General features: G+C 37.2%; 2 pseudogenes; one reads left to right on the plus strand and one right to left on the minus strand.

Moving 5' to 3' along the window:
* The first annotated feature begins 6,529 nt into the window (after positions 1 to 6,529).
* Positions 6,530 to 6,648, plus strand: LOC126876081 (5S ribosomal RNA; annotated as a pseudogene).
* A 7,022-nt stretch (positions 6,649 to 13,670) lies between these two features.
* LOC126876032 (katanin p60 ATPase-containing subunit A-like 1) lies at positions 13,671 to 20,760 on the minus strand (annotated as a pseudogene).
* Between the last annotated feature and the right edge of the window lie 223 nt (positions 20,761 to 20,983).

Below are 20,983 nucleotides of genomic sequence, written 5' to 3' on the forward strand. Positions count from 1 at the left end.
TCCTCAGAAATGGCCGGCCAATTAATCTTTAGGGAGTTCGCTATTTTCTTTAATTTTTTTCTTCCTCGTCGCTTATCAAGCGAGATGCCACTGAATCCAGTGAGTTCTTTCGCACTGTTTAGGATACCGAGTTTCACAATGTGTTCAAACCTCGGTAACCCTAATCCTCTGCATGCTTTCGGAGCATAGAAGAAACCAGTGACTGTCGAAGGCACCAGATGTATGGCCTTAATTTCTTGCCTGACTTCGCTTTTCAATATTCTCAAGACACCGTCGCTTGGTGGATTATTCAATAGATTATAAATCTAGCGAGTGAAGATGTAATTCACAATTAATTCTATTTTCTGGCATGGCTTAAGAGAAAGCTTTCTGACTCTTCTCACCACGCTCAGAATTTCCGGACTATTATGTCACAGTCGATACCCTTCCAAGGCCCCATTTTGGCACCTAAATATCTAAAGGCTTGCTCCGGGTCAATAGTTGATATCTGAGCTTTTTCTAATTTTATTTTAGGGTCTCTGACGAACCACGTGCCCTTTTCAGCGACTACCTGGAACTCTTGACTTTTTTCTCTCGAGATAGACATTCCCAGGCTCTTCGGGTATTTGTGGAGCGTATCCACCTGAGGCCACACACCACGGGCAATATGGCAACCAGATGTCTTCGGATACTCGCAGAGTATCCTCCATAGTTTCAAGTACCTTCCATAAATCGCATAGGTTTCCTAGAAAAGGTCCTTCAAACCAAACAAACATCTGTTTCCGAAGAATTTCCAAAGACTATTGTCTACCACGGCTTAACTAGGGAAAGTTAGTTTTTCTCACGTACGCTGCAACCTTCCTCCCACTAACCACTTTCTCTCGAGGGCGGTTAAGACCCTTCGTTTAACCAATTAACAACGAAGCCTATTCCCTCACTCTCTTAACTAACATCAGCACCAACAAATCCGATGGTCCCGTGCGCTAGACACACCCATCCTTAGCTTTCCTCCGATACAGCATCGTCTCCCAAGACAGTACTGATTTTACATCCTTCGAACGGTCAACATCCTTCCACCGGGTAGGACACACCCGCAGATCAGTCACTCACCCATCTCGTACATACGCACCAGCGTAACTGCCTTCGTTATAAGTTGTTGGAATAAACGGTGAAATATAACTTACTCTACTGTGTCATATGCATTTAACCACCTCTGTTATCTTAACCGAAACAGGGGAACGACTACTTCGCGGCGTCGATTCACCGAATCGTAGCGAGAATTTACGCCTCTCGCTGACGCGTTTTCCTCGCGACCGCGTCTCTCCGCGAACGGTCGTAACAGAACAGATTCCTTTTATATTTAAAGTCTCCAATGTATCACGTTATAAACCGTTGATCGGCAAGCAGACTTATTAAATAAATGTTGTTTTCCGCTCCTTCATCACCACACTCCGTTTAACCATGAACGCCGCTTGCGGGCGACAAATCCCCACGCTGACGCGGCGCATATGTTACCGACGGTACCACTGGGAGGTAGGCATGCCGTTAACAGGCATTAAGAGAGTCATAGTTACTCCCGCTCTTAAAAACTGAAATACAGACGGTTGGTGGCCGTCGAACACTGGTACCGATTCGATCGCGTCTTTTAACTTAATCGGTTGCGAGTTACCCTTGATCGCTCTGGTCTCTCGCGGTGTTATCGGCGATGATGCAGGTATTTCAGTTTTGTTATCTGCGCGTTTTCCTCTAATTTAACAACCCTTAAGCTCATATCGGTTAATACGCGAAAATGTTCATCCCACGCTTTCACTTTTTCTGACAACGTCAAGAACGTATCCTCACTCAGTGAGTCTCGCACAGTCGACGTGTTTTCTGTTTATTTTGTCATTAGTCGTAAGAACTTTATTCCTCCGTGGAGCGTATCCCACCGCTGCCACCACAAATTTTATATCTGTATATATTATTACGTTCTATTTAGTTGCCGACGACAAGGTAGCGTTAACTGACGTTTAATGCAACTGCCAATAAGCTTCACTTTCGGCTAACCTGCTATGTGCGGGAATACTGGCACGGGAGAGGATTAAAGTTGTTCGAAAGTAAATTTACAATGTGTAATGATTTATTTAAATCTTACACGATTTCGATATTGATAATTAACTGGCAGACTGACAAGATGGTGATCCTTCGGTGGACAAGATGATGAATCTTCGGTTGACAAAATGATAACTAACTCTTCGAATGGTAATTATTCGGTTGATGGACGGTAATTAATTAATATTATTCAATAGACGAACGATAATAATTATTATTACTCGATACGAACGGTAAATATTCTCACTGACTTCTCTGAGTCGCTACATTTATATCCGTCGGAGATGAAAAAACGTCGGGGTCTTTCTTCTGAAAATGTTTGGGAAGATCCCCAACGTTTGTTCAACTGCCGACTTTGTTTCCGATTTAAATTGTCGTAATATCGCTGTAGAAACATAATTAGGCAAATATAAAGACATAGTTAGATAAGTTTTCGCAAGATATAGATTTTAGCGGCCTTAACTGCCTTTCACTTCAAATACTGTAAACACGGTTTCAAATAAACGTTTTAAATTACCTTGATTTGAAAGAAATTAAATTTTACTTTCGCGCTACGGATCGTGCGAGTCGCGGGACGTGACAGAGGCATTATTTTGCTAAATGAAGAGTGATAATATAATGCATTCGAATGTTGTCGATGGCAATTCATAATCTTAAGAATTGTCTTGTTTCCTCAACTGAAGTTGATTTCCATTCTTCTTGTAACCTGGAAGATCCCCGTGTACCATATGACAAACAAAGCCCGAGCATTTGTCCAATTCGCAATGTTCTACATGAGATTATCGTCAAATATTAAATCAAATGTATTTAGAATCGAAGCATTGCTTGGAAGATTTATTTTTAGTTCTTCCTTTCCGGCAAAATTACGTAAAACGGATCAATGTTTGCTTTTCTCCAAATAACTATTATGAGAATTATCACAATCTTCATCAAGAGGACCATCACTTTTTTTATTTTATATTGAAAAGTTTTTCGTCAGAAATCCTAGAAGTTTTGGTAGGATGGAATATTTAAGTTGCCTGAAAGATGAAGAAAGGTTGTGGAACAAAATGGTACTTATATGTAGTATCTAAATAGTCTAGAATAAGAATAAGAAAGGATGTTCTATTTGAAGTGAAGTTTAGTTTTATTTTAACGAGCAATACCCAATCCAAGAACTGATTATAATATCTTCGTACGTCTTATTCTAACACTCGGCTCACAACTTCTGTCTTCCCAGGTCAAAAAAGTGCTGACCCTCAACCCTCGCACCCTTCTCCCACTCATACTCACTACTCATTTAGCTTTGACGTCACCAAGGCATACACTCTTACTTACATTCTCTCTTTCTCTCTTCCCCAGCACTCTTATGATTCTTAGTTTATACTCTAAATTTACAACTTATACTATCCCCAGAAAACTCGAACTTAAATATTTGATAGACCAAGCCCCCTTTTTTTTTATATTACATATATAATTCGACAAATGTATATCGAATTGAAATGTAAATCGGAATGAATTTTCCGGGCAACTCAATACGAATTTCAAATGAACCTGTAATGCCTCCATCATATTTTCTGCTTTCATCACTTAAACTATCATATTCGTTTGTTCTTCGTTAAGGGTCTCCTGGATATGAAAATTTACTTATTAATTTATGACGGTTATGTATTATATTATAATAATATATATTCTAGACTGCTTACATATCTGTTATGTATTTTTGCAATTGCAAAACTAGGTAGTTTTAGAGAACACACAGGGAGACGAGTTAATACTTTGTCGTAATAAATTTTTTTAGCGATATAATATAAACTTAGATCACACGCGCTGGTTATAGATTTGAGCGTTTTCAACCATACTTGCCAAGTTCACGGTAGAATTCATTTGTTTATGCAGAGATAACAAAAATTGACTATCTTCGCATATCTATGATTCTGAGCTCTGAATGAAAATCGATGCGTCATAACAGTGTGACGCTGGTAGTGAACATGTTAAGAGAATCTTAATTAGCCTAGGTCCTGTTTTTAATATTTGATTTTATTCGACTGCATTTGGCCTTCTTTCATTTACTAGCCGTCGGTTTTTCTTAACCGCTACGCAAGCACGTGTTGCCGTCGGGTATGTGTCGCTATCGAGTTTTACTGCCTCGGTTCCCATTGTTGATATGACATACGGCCAGCATTACAGTTACGTAATTATTTCATTCTAACCACTTCTAGTTAATTGAGACTGAGACAATAGATCATGGGAGTGTGGTGTATTCACAAGTGATACCCTCCTTTCTCTCGTGGGTTATTTACATTTTCCATTTCTGCTGCTATATTTTTATTGATTGTGATATAATGTGACACTACGTTTGATGTACGGTACAAGAAGCAATGAGAACATTCTCAATATTATATTTTTTACGAGTTTCTATTTTCCAAATGTTATATTTTATAAATGACATACATGTGGAAAAGATGGGAAAGTTATAGAAGGAAATCTAAATAGAATGTTGTCATATTGTTTGTTGATTACTCTTAAGGTGCTTTGAAAGCAAAATGATAGCGTATATCTCTACAAAATATTTTACTGTTTTATTTCTCATTAAATTTTGCAAGTAAATCAATTAGTTTATCAAAATAAGACTATATATACATTACAAATAACTATTTCGTCATAAAAATTACAAAATTTATTAACAGGTATTGAAACATGGTAACACAATCCTTAGAAAGGTCTGTAAAATATAACACAAGAGTGAGCAGAGCGCAGTCGCCGGTATTAACAAAAAAGGCTATGCTAAAATAGTAGGTCGTATTAAACGATCTTTCATTAAACGATCAACGTTTTCTGCAACGATGTAAACATTTGAAACATTCAACAGTGAAACACTGGATCTTATTCGCCTCTCACCGTAGAGGAAAACTCTAGAAATTACGAAAGTACGTTATGCAGTGTAGCAAGTATTGAAGAAAGAATGTAGCGATGAAAAATAATTTGACTGCAATCCGTTAGATGGGCGATATTGTAGAGTATCCATGAAGTTCCTAAGAATCATGCAGTACTAAACGATTATTGAGATAAAAGAAAAGAAGAAGAGAACTGGAAAAATTAGAAATGATATACTTGTGTTACGAACTCTGAGATGGAAACAGAAACAGAAAGAAGATGCACGTGATACGTTTAGAATATGCACATGCTGGGTAGTAGAGAAATGATACATATGGATATATAAAAGGAAAAAAATAATATCGGATGGATTCTTTCGTTCGTGCACTTAGATCAGCTGACCATGTGGTTAGTATGAATTTCTGTAATAACGTCATTGGAAGGAATGGAGCTAATTATTCTTGTGCGATATGAAACGTAGCATACACCAACATTCTGATCATGGAAAATTTCATCATTTTATAGACGAATGTATTTGTATGATTTGAATGTACGATCATCTCTAAAGAAATTACGTGTAGAATTTTAACATTTTTCAGTCGGCATAAAAATTATGCAATGTGATCCAGCAACAATAATATAAAATTATATCAAGTTGTAGTGTATCTGGACGAAAAAAACGAAATATTTACTTGTCTAATATTCATAAATAAAACTATACAATTGTGAGAGAGATCGTAATCGGACGAAAATGTTGTACGATTCAAAAGAGTTTGTTAAAAAAAGTTGAAAGAAGTTTGGTTTACTACATCATGTGAAACAAGAAAGTATTCACATAATGACAACTCCGAGGTTCTACTTCCCGGGATTATGGGATTTGGAGGTCTAGTTCTACTCCACAAATCCTCGCAAAGCCTCTTCACTTCCCTTGCCTCTGGCGGTTGCCTGCCTGGTTCTAAATAAGCCCAGTGATTGTTGATAAGTACATCAGCCAACTTCCTTGTCATACTTTAAAGATTTCCTGACAGGGCGTGTTCGTGTGTACAAACAGTACGCCGCGAGAGTAATCCAGATGTCGTCACATAGGCAGACGCCACCCGCCACGAAGGCAAGGATGGTTCTGCAACCCTTGAAAACACAAAAGCCTGAAAAAGGAGCAGAGGCGTCAACCCCCAAAAATCCGAATGTAAGCGCTACACCGGAAAAGCAGAACAGCTATAAAGCTACGCTATAAATTATAATACAATTTGTATAGTGAAGTTCATCAGTACGTCTCAACTGAACAGATGTATTGCGTAACAATTACTTATCACTAAAGCACAGATGTCAAACCCTATCGAATTTTATTGTCAATGCCAGTATTATTTTAAAAATAATATAAATAGCAAAAATGAAAAGTAAACAATTTTTAACGTCTGATAATTTAATAAGTGGAATATATAACGCTCCTTTTCTCTCGATCTGTTTGGCAATAATTTTATTCACTAATTTTTCGAGAGCTTCAAATATGGTCCCCCTGCACCCAAGACTGTAAATAGACAACGTGCAAAGAAAATTCTGATGCCACATAATCAAAAAGGCTTTAAGTGAAAACATACATGGCGCCAACGCCCTGGCCGCGCAGAGTGCACTCGTTCCCGCCAGATCACGAAAGTTAAACAGCGCCGGGAACGGATAGTATTTGGATGGGTGATCGCCTGGGAACTCCTTGTGGCGTTGGAGAAGAGCGCTGGGCCCGCCCCCCCCCCCCTCCATGGGGTTCGGGCTTGGACGCTGGCGGCTCAGCGCCTCGGGGCCGCCAAGCAGTCCGGTAGGGAAACCGGGCTGCCTGGCGCGGTGGCTCCAGCGACGAGGCGGGGTGTGACAATGGTCACACACCGGCCCTATCAGCGGTGGTATTAGGCGCGCGGGGGAGAGGCCCCGTTGCGACACTCACACCGGTTCCCGGGCCTCTCTCGATCGCAGCCGGGATAGTTATCGTGGAGGTGTTTTAGTCGGTTGGAGTCCGACACTACCACGCCGCCTTCCTCAAAAGCGGCCTGGCTTCCGTGCGGATTTCCTCCACTTAAAATAAAAAAAAAAAGAAGTGAAACATACATACATGCCTGTATGATAATTGCAACTGCTCACGAATACAATTTCGACTCGGATTTGAGAATTCTATAAGATATCATTTTAAACTATACTAAATATATAGTACGCTGTTTCGCGTATCTAGAAGATATCTTTAAAATGACGGACCTACCAAATTAAACTCAGACTGTTTTCTGAAACTACTTACACAAATGAAGCATTGGTTCATAATAGTAAATCCAGGCATCAGAAATTTACTCCGTATGAAGAAAGTCCATCGAACTAGGTGTATCTATTACCGTTACGAAACATATATACTCCAATAGGAACACTCCTAAGATGATAATGCTCGAAGGAAAACACGTCAGAATCGCTGTCTCTCAAATCCATTCAATGAGTAAGTGACGAATGAAGATGCGTATTAAAGTTATGTGCAAGTACCCGTAAAGTTGTGAGACGTTCGGATAAGCTTGTTCGATGAAGATCAGCTACATATTCTGTTCGTGGGTGAAGAAATGCGCGCCTAAGTGGGTGAAAAAGGAAGGGGAAATAAGGACAATACAAAGAGTTAATGAATGTAAGGAAGAGAAGCTAAATCTCAAAATAAGGAACAAGAAGAAACAAGCTACTTACAATGACACAGTTGCTAATCATCTGTTCTCGATGACAATTGCCTGTACCACCGCCCTTGTTGAATACTTTAGCAGTACTAGTATATTTGAGCATATTATATTATATTTCGATCTACACTACCTTTTCGATCACTTATTTCTGTGATTATGACTGAAGAACAAACAGAAGATACTTATCGCAAATTAAATTTAAGCAAGAAGAAACTTTTTGCGATGTTAACTCCAAATGGGAAAATATGTATATATCAGCATGGATCATGACCTCCCTACTTTTACATTAAGTGTTTTGAGAAGTTGTATTTCAAAGCATGGCATGGTTTTCGTTGAAAGGAATAGTTTCATAGAAGGAAACTTCAAATAGTGAAAGCGTCAAATTATATAGCTCTGGAAGAATAATATAATTTAACATAAAAATATTAAAAAACTGAGTACATCGAAATATAATAGATACTTTCAATAATATGATATAATTATTCACAGTGACTAACGCGTGTAGCGGCACAGGAGTCACAGGACGACGCGAATCGAGAGCCACTCATGTCGTTGTTTGGCTCGGGTCATTGACACAGCCTTGATGCATGAAACGTAATGACAAATAAACTTCGGGCAAAACGATGTCGCCGCTACATGCAACCGTCGAATAAAGACGAATTTGGATTTTCCGATCTCCCCCGACTAGTATAAATAAACGGACTCGATCGCGAGCAGGGCAGTACATACCGAGTATCTATCAGTTAGCAATCAGTTATCAATCAATTATCAGTTAGTCACGTGAAACAGTATCTAACAGTATCTACAGTATCTCGAGCATTAACGAGTATTTAATCGCGATTTCATTTTGCGATTTATACTTTGTACTAATGACTCACGTATACAGGCTGTACATTAATTTATTATTTTAAATATGTTCGACGGTTTCAACAACGAGCAATCTAAGTTTCTACACACATTCAATTAATAAAAACATCGAGTTAATTTTTTAACCTTAGAGGTTTTTATCTAACCCGTGTTCATGTGGAAATCATTCCATCATGTGTGTTTGTACGATATAATATTATTCGTATATATTTCACTACTATGTAGTATAATGCATTTTCTAATAACACAGCACTACATGTTTTAAAATAATGAAGTACTGCTTGGTTCAAAATAGCGTATGACTATGTATATCGATATAATTGTTACGACCGTTCGCGGAGAGACGCAGTCGCGAGGAAAACGAGTCAGCGAGAGGCGTAAATTCTCGCTACGATTCGGACAATCAACGCCGCGAATTAATCGTTCCCTTGTTTCGATTAAGATAACAGGGGTGGATAGAATGAGTTTAACATTGAATTAACAAGGTTAACATAAACTTGTATATTTGACAATATTTAAAAATAATATAATGAACACGCCACAAATTATTTAACGATTATACATGTCGGATTGGCACTGGGAATGGGGTTGTGGGCGTCAAATGAATCTTCTCGAGGATTAGCCATTGATACGGTACACACAGGCGTAGTTTATTGCAATGATAGAATTATTACAGTCTTGACAATTGATCACGGCGGTTCGGCACTCGCGACACTAGTGACGATGCTCTCGGGCTCAATAACGAATCCGCGGCCAACGGGATGACAACAGACCTTTCCCGTCCCGATGATGCCACAGAGGAAAACTATGATGGGGTGTGTCTAAGGATACGAGATCATCGGATTCGTCGAGAAAAGCCTTCGTTTAGAAAGTAAGGGAAATTGACGTTGCTGCTAATTGGTCAATCTCCATATCGGTGGTTAGAAAAAGATGCTAGCCGCCCTCGAGGGAAAGTTGCTAGTGGGATACGCCGCTCGTTGAAAAATATGTCTCCCCTATCTTCCCGTAGTTGGGACAAAGACTGTTTGTCTGTTTGAAGGACTTTAGTTAACTAAACCTTAAGATTTATAACGGGCCCTCGGGCCGAACATGTACTGCGGAGACGCATCGACATCTGGCAATCATCTTACTCGAAGAATAGGGTCTGCGTGTGGCGAGCCACGGGACAGAAACCGTTGGAATGTTTACTGTCGCGTGTCGCCACGAATATTTCTTTTAAGGAGAGCTATAGAATTACTCCATACCTTTGTTAGGCAAAGCGTTCATCCCTTGACCGCGGCTACGTTGGGCGACAGACTGTCACCTCGAGCCAAAGCTCACCGTCACTAATCTCGAACAATTACAATCGGATTGAATAACTACAATTGTTCAATTACAGCTATAGTAGACTCTAGGTTACAATGCTGCGGGATTATCCAAAATTCCAAAGGCTCCGGTGTTCTTTCATCTCCGATATATATATACATATACATAACTGTGTGCGTATATATATAATATACGTATAACAGCCAAAGTTCAGCTCTCAAGTGTACGCAAAACTTTTATGTTCATTTTACGCTACACCAGTATGTTTCATGAATTTGTTTGCTAACAGTATCGAAACAAATAACAAGCAGAGGACGAGCTATTCATGAATTGTTTTGCCAGCGTGTACGCTCCCAATATTTTCTATTTGAGAAAACATACTTGTTGCTATTGCAACTACAAATATTTTTACAGTCGACGCTTTTGCCGTGAATCATTGGCTAACATGTAAAATCGAGAAAAAACATGGTTTATTGTGATGGAAATGTGGAAAACCGCAAAACAGATATAGAAGGGAAAATAAAGGAAAGGAAGGTAGGGATAAGTAGAAGCTTGGGGCCAAGTTTAATTCACTGAAACCGAGCTGCTTGTATTATCACAAAACAAAATTGCCAGTACGTCATTTCCGTACTCTCGTCCTCGCGAAAATGGTTTTGCTTGTTAAGGAAAAACGAAGAGACAGGGAAGAGAGGAAAAAGCAGACGGAGAGCGCTTTTAAAAAGCTGGCGAACCGTGTGTTACCACAACGAGATACGCGGTGCTATTTGTCGCTTTAAATTGTGTCGCAACTCGTTTTTGAGATCTTTGCCAGGGACGCCTTAAAACACGCTGCAAATATATTTCTGGCTTTTCTGGGGTTTAACTGAAACATGACAAATAACGTTGTAAAACATATGTACTTATGACTTACAGAGTAATTGAATGTACAAAATATATAGTATACAAAATAGCCAGCGATTTAGGGCTTTAAAAGATCAAAAGGAAAGAAAAGAAAAGAAAAGAAGAAAGATAATATTTTGTGGCAGTCTAAGTCGATCTAAGAAAATAGATAAAGGGAGAGAGGGGCAAAGCTAGTGAATCTGGAAAGAATCCAAGCGTCAATTTCAAGCATTTACAGAGAATCACTATTGAAAGTTCAAAGGCCGACTTCCTATCTCATCCTATCTCATTTTTTAATCAGGCGATGGATCGACGAATCATATTGATTTCGAGGATTATTATAGTTCTGTGGGAATTTTAAAGCGTGGTTTGTCTAATCTTGTCTCGTTGGCTACAGACTCTTTGGCGAGCAGCCTGAAACTTGATCCAGTTTCGAGAAAATGAAAAATTCGTTTTTCCTCTTTGCTTCCCTGTTCCTTCTTTCCTCCTTTTTCCCTTTTTACATCGCGTTAAGACCCGTTAAATAATATTGACTGCCGTGGACGCTGGCTGAGAAGTGCACTTTATAACTAGCTTTAAAATCACTGACGTCGATGAGGACAAAGGTAAGTTAGAGGGTCATTTATCTGAGCTGGTGTTATTCCGCTGTACAAAATATTTCCGGCCAGTACCTTTTATGTACTTTCGCTTCCGCTAACAAGCAACGCGCCATGTCCATCACTGTTCTATTATACCTTTCCGCTTTAATTCATGTACGTATGTTGGGCAATTATTTATTCTTATACCTTTATCCCTAGCAAATTTATAAATTCGATTATTTAAATATTCTTTACCATTATCGCATCTTAATATTTTTAACCTCTTGCCCGTTAAATTTTCGGCTTCATTTACGAACTGTACGAAAGAATCAAAGACCTCATCTTTTGATTTTATACAATAGATCCTAGCTATTTTACTATAATCATCGATAAATGAAATGAAATATTTTTCTCCATTGAATCCGGTGGTCTTAAAGGGACCACATACGTCCGTATGAATAATTTCCATTATTTCCCTAGCCTTAGTTCGATTATTTTTGAAAGGTAAGTTATGCATTTTGCTTTCTATACACACCCTACATTTCAAAAGTTCCTTTTCAAATTCATTCGGTATGCCAGTCACTAGCTGCTCTTTACCCAAAATCTCTAAATATTTAAAATTTACGTGTCCTAGCATCCTATGCCATCTTTCCTTTTTACTCATACCACTACGTTCGGCGCTGTTTACTAAGTGCTTCTTCCCTTTCAATATACTTTTTATTCTATATGTCCCATTCTCTTTGAACGCTACAGCTGTAAGTTTATTATCCTCATCTATTACTTTCGCAATATTTCCTTTGGAAATAACCGTATTCTTATTGTCTGTTAGTTTACCTAAACTAATCAATTTTGCGGACATTTCTTTCGCGTAAAATACTTTCCTCATATTTATTTTATTTTGTTTTCCGAATGCTTCAAAATAACTTATAACATTCTAACTTTTGTCGCTTTTATCGGTCTATTATCGCCTAAATATATATTTACCGGTTCTTTTAGGTCGATAGATTTAGCGAAATAATTTATATTGTTAATTATGTGATCGGTACAACCGCTATCTAATAGCCACACTATTTCGTTCTTACTTATTTCATTCGTCTCACTGCTGTTTGCTGCGTGCGCCGTTGCTGTCCATATGCCTGCTCTTGAGTTTCCATGCTCGCCCGTGCCGGTTGTTGATTGACGATGAAAGTTTCCACGTCCTCTGCTCGTATTGCCTTTGTTCCCTCTTCCTCTGCTTCGACCACGTGTTGGCCCATGCCAATAGCCGTTACTGCTTCCCGCTTGGACGCCATTTTGACACTCTCTCGCAAAGTGTCCTAATCTTCCACATCTGAAGCATCCTTCCTTTTTTGCAGAAAAGGCGTTGGTTTGCCTTTCTCCTCGATTGTATTTATTTTTCTTCTCTGCTATCTCTATTTTATTTTTTACATACGCTACCGTTTGATCCTCTTCTTTCAATGCGTCTATTATGTCCGCCATGTAGCTGTATTCTTCGGGTAACGTATTCAGCATGTAATTCAGCTTTTCCCTCTCACTTACTTGTGCGCCCGCACTTTTTAATTCATTTATTAATTTTTCGAAATCGTTAAAGAATGATGCTGAATCACTGCAGTTCTCCAGTCTTATGTTTTCCAATCTCCTTCTGCATACGATCTGCAGTGCCGTCGACTCTTTCAAGTACATTTCATCGAACCTTTTTATTATATCATACGCCGTTTTTCCTTCCCTACATACTCCAATTGTCTGTTCGATATTGCACTATAAATTATATTTATCGCCTTCAAGTCCTTTTTGTCCCAGTCTTCATCGTCTCTTTCGTTCTTCATTCTAGTTGTAACAACCTCGCATTCGTTATATTTGAGAAACATCGTGATTCTTTGCTTCCACATTCCATAATCCTCACCATCGAATATAGGTATCATGATTTCCGATCTCTCCATTTTAATTGATTCTTCTTTTTTTCTTTTCTTACTCAAGCGTTTCTACGTGCTCGAAGTATATTTTTTCCTCTGAAAGTTTTTTTTTCTTTACTGAAAACTCACTCGCAAGATCGTAACCACGCACTAAATATCTTGCAAAACTAGTAACCACGCTCTGCTACCATGTTAAGGAAATTCGAGGATTTGGGAATACAAATAATTGACTATATTTCCCACACAACAGTTATACATCTATATTACTCTCTGAAGAAGGTCTTGCACGCACGCTGGTCGCCAACCGACTATCCTAGATTCTTCTAACATCTGGCAACAGTCTTTTGTCTCCACTAAGACCTTGACGCCCTCTAACCCTTACACACACACTCTCATGTACAGTGTAAATGTTTCACTTCCCTAACAGAAACAAGTAAGAAACAATCAAGAGAACAGGAAGAACTGTTGATTATATCAATTTTTTCAATAACAATATAACGATAATATAAGATATAATAAAATATAAAACTCATTGTATTTATTTACTTCAATTATTTGAAATAAAGAACAGCTTTATTTTCATATAAGACTTTAAGACTTTTTTAAAAATAATTACTAAGATAAGAAAACATAAAAAATATATTTTTGATAAAATACACTCACATATATATGTCGGGTTATCATTAGGATTTAAGGCGCGTAATGATCCTTCGTTTGAATTAGCCATTGTTTTACGAAACAGAGAATATATTTACGCGAATAAACAAGATTTTACAAAATATTATGAATAATGAGTTTAATAAATAATAAAATTAACAAACGATAAGTTTAACTAATGATTAGATTAAAGATTAATAAGTTTAACGAACAATAAGAGGAACGAATAATTAGCCATTGTTTTACGAAACAGAATATATTTACGCGAATAAACAAGATTTTACAAAATATTATGAATAATGAGTTTAATAAATAATAAAATTAACAAACGATAAGTTTAACTAATGATTAGATTAAAGATTAATAAGTTTAACGAACAATAAGAGGAACGAATAATTAGCCATTGTTTTACGAAACAGAATATATTTACGCGAATAAACAAGATTTTACAAAATATTATGAATAATGAGTTTAATAAATAATAAGATTAACAAACGATAAGTTTAACTAATAATTAGATTAAAGATTAATAGGTTTAACGAACAATAAGAGGAACGAATAATATGTCTTACGAATAATGAATTTAACGTATAATGAGATTAACGATTGATAGGTTTCACGAATAATGAATTTAATTAACGCTATTAACAATGTTCCGGGGTTCAAACGAATCTACGGTCAACGGGATAACTCTTTACTATGTGTAGAATAATTTTAAACACAAAATACAATTGCTGAGACACTCGGTAAATTGCTCGATGTATCACTTTCCAAGGCGATCACACGAATGAATATCTGATGAAAATCTTTTTCGCTATACGACTGCATTTGTTTGTTATATGCTCGCTGGAAACATCGAGAAGGTTCCAATCGTTGTTGCTAGGCAATTTCTGTCAAAAGTTTGTTGTATACTCTTTGGAAACATCGAGAAAGATTCAAACGCCGTTGCTAGGCAGTTTCTGTCTGGAGATTGATTCCTAATACAACGTGTGTCCCATTATATCGACATCTCTAAAGTACAATTCTATGTGATTTCTAGGGAGAACAATACAACCGATCCACACCTTCGTCAGGCAAAACGTTTATCCCGTGACCGTGGCTACGTTCGGCGACCAGTTGTCACCTCGAACCCACTTTCGCTTTCACAAATATCAAACAATTACAAATGACAATTGCTTAATTACAGTTATGATAAAATCTAGGCTAAAGCATTAGAAGGCTTCCTCAAAATTGCAAAGGGAAGGCTCCGGTTTTCCTTTCATCTCCGACATATATAATACAAGGATATAATACAACCGAACATTTTAAACTTAGCCTATAGCGCGTGCGCGCACACACACGCACACACATGACACACATGCGCGCACACACATACACACACATGCGAATGATTTCTCGAACGATAATCCATTTATTTATATTTTTCAATATCTGTCCTTACGATTGCGTATTTATTTGTTCCACGTATCATATTTATCTATTTGCATAACTGTAGGTGACATTTTTTTTAACAATTTTGCTAATATTTCATAACTTTTTAATTCATATTTCAAAGTGGTAACAGGTGTTTCTTTCTTTTCAAGTCTCCTCCATATCGGGCTTATTTCTAGTAGCCACGCTTGCTTACAAAGCAATTTTATTTTCTAATAAGTGGTTGCTAAGGTATAATTTGAATATACCAAGTCGAGCAACTTCATTGGGTAGTGAGACGTATATTTGCTTTTCGAGCCGCCTGAGTAAAGCTGCATCAATGCCCCTAATAACGTATTTACAATAAATATTATCGTTCTATTATACTAATAATAATGAAGGAATACTTCAAACAACACAATAACATATTTGGAATTTGGAGAAATATTACGATATTTTCTACTTAGAAAACATTGAAATAACGTGATATACGTACCAAGGGAAATTAGTTGTAGCCAGAAGAACTACATTAGAATTCTCATTAGACACTAATCCATCCAATCTAGAAAGAAGTTCTGATCTGAATCTCTTTGCAGGTTCAGACAATATACAGTCTCCTTTATTTGTGGCAATCCAGTCAATCTCGTCGATAAAAATAATTGTAGGCGAATGACTATAGGCAAGTTCAAATAAAACCTGTTCAGTTTAACAAATGTATTATTCATTAAATATTATATTCGAAATTCCTTAAATTCATTGCCTCATCACGAATATGATATCATTTCGTTTTCCAAACAACTATTCTATTTATATATAAATGACGAAAAATAAAATCAAATCTTTTTATACCTAGAATCTCTCCTTCATAGACAAAGGAACAAAGAAACTGTTAGGGAAGTGAAACATTTACACATTATTTCAGAGAGTAATATAGATGTATAACTGTTGTGTGGGCAATATAGTAAATAATTTGTATTCCCAAATCCTCGAATTTCCTAAACATGGTAGCAGAGCGTGGTTACTAGTTTTGCAAGATATTTAGTGCGTGGTTACGATCTTGCGAGTGAGTTTTCAGTAAAGAAAAAAAAAACTTTCAGAGAAAAAAAAGAAATATACTTCAAGCACGTAGGAACGCTTGAGTAAGAAAAGAAAAAAAGGAAGAATCAATTAAAATGGAGAGATCGGAAATCATGATACCTATATCCGATGGTGAGGATTATGGAATGTGGAAGCAAAGAATCACGATGTTTCTCAAATATAAGGAATGCGAGGTTGTTACAACTAGAATGAAGAACGAAAGAGACGATGAAGACTGGGACAAAAAGGACTTGAAGGCAATTAATATAATTTATAGTGCAATATCGAACAGACAATTGGAGTATGTTAGGGAAGGAAAAACGGCGTATGATATAATAAAAAGGTTCGATGAAATGTACTTGAAAGAGTCGACGGCACTGCAGATCGTATGCAGAAGGAGATTGGAAAACATAAGACTGGAGAACTACAGTGATTCAGCATCATTCTTTAACGACTTTGAAAAATTAATCAATGAATTAAAAAGTGCGGGCGCACAAGTAAGTGAGAGGGTAAAGCTGAATTACATGCTGAATACGTTACCCGAAGAATACAGCTACATAGCGGACATAATAGACGCATTGAAAGAAGAGATAGCAGAGAAGAAAAATAAATCCAATCGAGGAGAAAGGCAAACCAACGCCTTTTCTGCAAAAAAGGAAGGATGCTTCAGATGTGGAAGATTAGGACACTTTGCGAGAGAGTGTCAAAATGGCGTCCAAGCGGGAAGCAGTAACGGCTATTGGCATGGGCCAACACGTGGTCGAAGCAGAGGAAGAGGGAACAAAGGCAATACGAGCAGAGGACGTGGAAACTTTCATCGTCAATCAACAACCGGCACGGGCGAGCATGGAAACTCAAGAGCAGGCATATGGACAGCAACGGCGCACGCAGCAAACAGCAGTGAGACGAATGAAATAAGTAAGAACGAAATAGTGTGGCTATTAGATAGCGGTTGTACCGATCACATAATTAATAATATAAATTATTTCGATAAATCTATCGACCTAAAAGAACCGGTAAATATATATTTAGGCGATAATAGACCGATAAAAGCGACAAAAGTTGGGAATGTTATAAGTTATTTTGAAGCATTCGGAAAACAAAATGAAATAAATATGAGGAAAGTATTTTACGCGAAAGAAATGTCCGCAAATTTGATTAGTTTAGGTAAACTAACAGACAATATTTTCCAAAGGTTATTTCCAAAGGAAATATTGCGAAAGTAATAGATGAGGATAATAAACTTACAGCTGTAGCGTTCAAAGAGAATGGGACATATAGAATAAAAAGTATATTGAAAGGGAAGAAGCACTTAGTAAACAGCGCCGAACGTAGTGGTATGAGTAAAAAGGAAAGATGGCATAGGATGCTAGGACACGTAAATTTTAAATATTTAGAGATTTTGGGTAAAGAGCAGCTAGTGACTGGCATACCGAATGAATTTGAAAAGGAACTTTTGAAATGTAGGGTGTGTATAGAAAGCAAAATGCATAACTTACCTTTCAAAAATAATCGAACTAAGGCTAGGGAAATAATGGAAATTATTCATACGGACGTATGTGGTCCCTTTAAGACCACCGGATTCAATGGAGAAAAATATTTCATTTCATTTATCGATATATAAAATATCGATATAGTAAAATAGCTAGGATCTATTGTATAAAATCAAAAGATGAGGTCTTTGATTCTTTCGTACAGTTCGTAAATGAAGCCGAAAATTTAACGGGCAAGAGGTTAAAAATATTAAGATGCGATAATGGTAAAGAATATTTAAATAATCGAATTTATAAATTTGCTAGGGATAAAGGTATAAGAATAAATAATTGCCCAACATACGTACATGAATTAAACGGGACAGCGGAAAGGTATAATAGAACAGTGATGGACATGGCGCGTTGCTTGTTAGCGGAAGCGAAAGTACATAAAAGGTACTGGCCGGAAATAGTTTGTACAGCGGCATACTTGAAAAATCGAATATTAGCGAATACTATAGAAAGAAAGACACCTTTTGAAATATTCTTCGGGAAAAAACCAAGTGTTAAAAATCTACATCTATATGGAAGTAAAGTTTTTGTAAGAAGGCCAGAACAAAAAAGAGTTTCCAAATGGGACAAGAAGGCAGATATGGGAATTCTATTAGGATATAGTGAAGTAGGATACAGAGTCTTATTAGGTGGGAAAATAACAATAGCTAGACATGTAGAGGTCATAGAGACAGACACTAAATGTATCGGTTTTGAGGAAAATTCATCAGAGGCAGATAGAAATGATAGCGAAGATAACTATTCATTGGTCGGTATGGATAAGGAAGAGTTAGAAGGTAGGAAAGATGAAAATAATAGTAGTATTGAAAGCTCAAACACTCCTAGGAGATCTACACGTATTAAGAAAACTCCAGTAAGGTATCCAGAAAAGGAAAATATTTGCGAGATGCATGCAAATTATTGTAAAGTAGATATCCCTCGTACATTTGAGGAGGCGATTTGTTGCGAAAATAATGAAGTTTGGAAACAGGCTATGGATAAGGAAATAGAATGTCTCTATAAGAATAAAACTTGGAAATTGGTAGAAAGGGTAAAAGGCAAGGAAGTATTAGATGTAAAATGGGTTTACACGAAAAAATCAGAGGACAGGTATAAGGCTAGATTAGTGGTAAGGGGATTTCAACAAAGAAACGTAGCCGATGACATATATTCTCCAGTGGCGAGTAATCAGACCTTTAAGATATTGCTATCATATTGTTGTCAAAATGGATTAATAATTGAGCAAATGGATGTAGAAACTGCCTTTTTAAATGGTGAAGTAAGCTCGGAGGTATATGTAAATCAACCAAAGGGATATGCGGACGGAACGAATAGAGTTTGTAAATTATCGAAAGCGCTTTATGGGTTAAAAGAAAGTCCGAGGGACTGGTATGAGTGTTTTGATAAGTATGTGACGAGATTAGGTTTTAAAAAGAACAATATAGAGCTGTGCCTATATACTTATGGAGAGGGAGAAAATGTTGTGTATTTGTTAATATACGTAGACGATTTGTTGATTTGTAGTAAAAACAAAGGGAAGATACAAAGTGTAAAAAAAATTATTAGCTGATAAATTTGAAATGAAAGATTTAGGTGAAGTAAAAGAATATCTTGGAATAAATATAGAGTATGATTATTTAAAAAATGAAATGAGATTAAGCCAAAAGAAATACATAGAATCATTAGCAAACAAATATAAATTACATAACAGCAAATTGTACTGTACACCTATGGAGACCAACTTAAAAATTGAAAAAGCTGAGATAAATAGAGAGGACATTGGATACAAGAATTTAATTGGCGCATTGCTGTATATTAGTGTAAATACCAGACCCGATATAAGTTATAGTGTGAATTATCTGAGTAGATTTCAAGATTGTTGTAACGAGACACATTTTAAATATGCCTTGCGAATATTGAAATATTTGTACCGGACTAGAGATTTAGGGCTACATTATAAAAGAAATGAAAAGTGCGAAACGATAGATTGTTATGTGGACGCTGATTGGGCAGGAGATCATATAGATAGGAAATCGACTTCTGGGTATGTAATTAGATTGTATGGAAATGTAATTGGATGGAAGTCTAAAAAACAAAGGTGTGTGACAAAAGCCTCGACGTATGCAGAGTATGTTGCTCTATCGGAAGCGGTGAGCGAAGTAATGACTATCAGAGAACTAATGAAAATCTTCGATGTAAATGTAGACGATAACCCTGTAAAAATCTATGAGGATAACTCTGGAGTAATGAGTATAGCAAAATACGGAACTTTTACAAAAAATTCTAAACACATCGAAGTTCATTACCACTACGTTCACGAGTACGTAAAGGAAAATAAGATAAACATAATAAAAGTAAGTACAGAAGAAAACACTGCGGATATTTTTACGAAGGCACTGTGTAGAGAGAAATTTGAAAGGTTTAGGTCATGGATGAATGTAAAATAAGAGAAATGTAAATAAAGCGATAAATGTTAAATATTTTGTTAATTCGACAAGTATGTAAATAAAATTAAGTGTACAGTATAAATGTAAGGAGGCGTGTTAGGGAAGTGATACATTTACACTGTACATGAGAGTGTGTGTGTAAGGGTTAGAGGGCGTCAAGGTCTTAGTGGAGACAAAAGACTGTTGCCAGATGTTAGAAGAATCTAGGATAGTCGGTTGGCGACCAGCGTGCGTGCAAGACGTTCTTCGGAGAGTAATATAGATGTATAACTGTTGTGTGGGAAATATAGTAAATAATTTGTATTCCCAAATCCTCGAATTTCCTAAACAGAAACTTACATAGACAAAGCAACTTACACGTATATACTTCTCGGAATCGCCTCTCCATTTGCTGACCAATGAGCTGGCAGTTATGTTAAAAAAGGTGCAATGGCATTCTGTCGCGACTGCCTTCGCTAACATCCTTTTCCCTGTTTTGTATATTTCTTGTAAACACGTACAGAAATGAAAAGAATACGAGTATCTTACCTGTACCAGGTGGGCCCCGTTGACATATGAACGGTACCACGGGCGGTCGAGTGTTAGCCCTGAGGGCGTAGCGAACCCTCGGCTCGACCAATTATGGGTATGGACTCGTGGTGGCAGTGGTTGTGGCCAAGTGCTGGCCAGAGGGCTGGTTTAAGGGGGACAAAGTTCTCCGAGTGG

Source organism: Bombus huntii, unplaced genomic scaffold (assembly GCF_024542735.1).
Source record: "Bombus huntii isolate Logan2020A unplaced genomic scaffold, iyBomHunt1.1 ctg00000062.1, whole genome shotgun sequence".
In the NCBI taxonomy this organism is placed as follows: Eukaryota; Metazoa; Arthropoda; class Insecta; order Hymenoptera; family Apidae; genus Bombus; species Bombus huntii.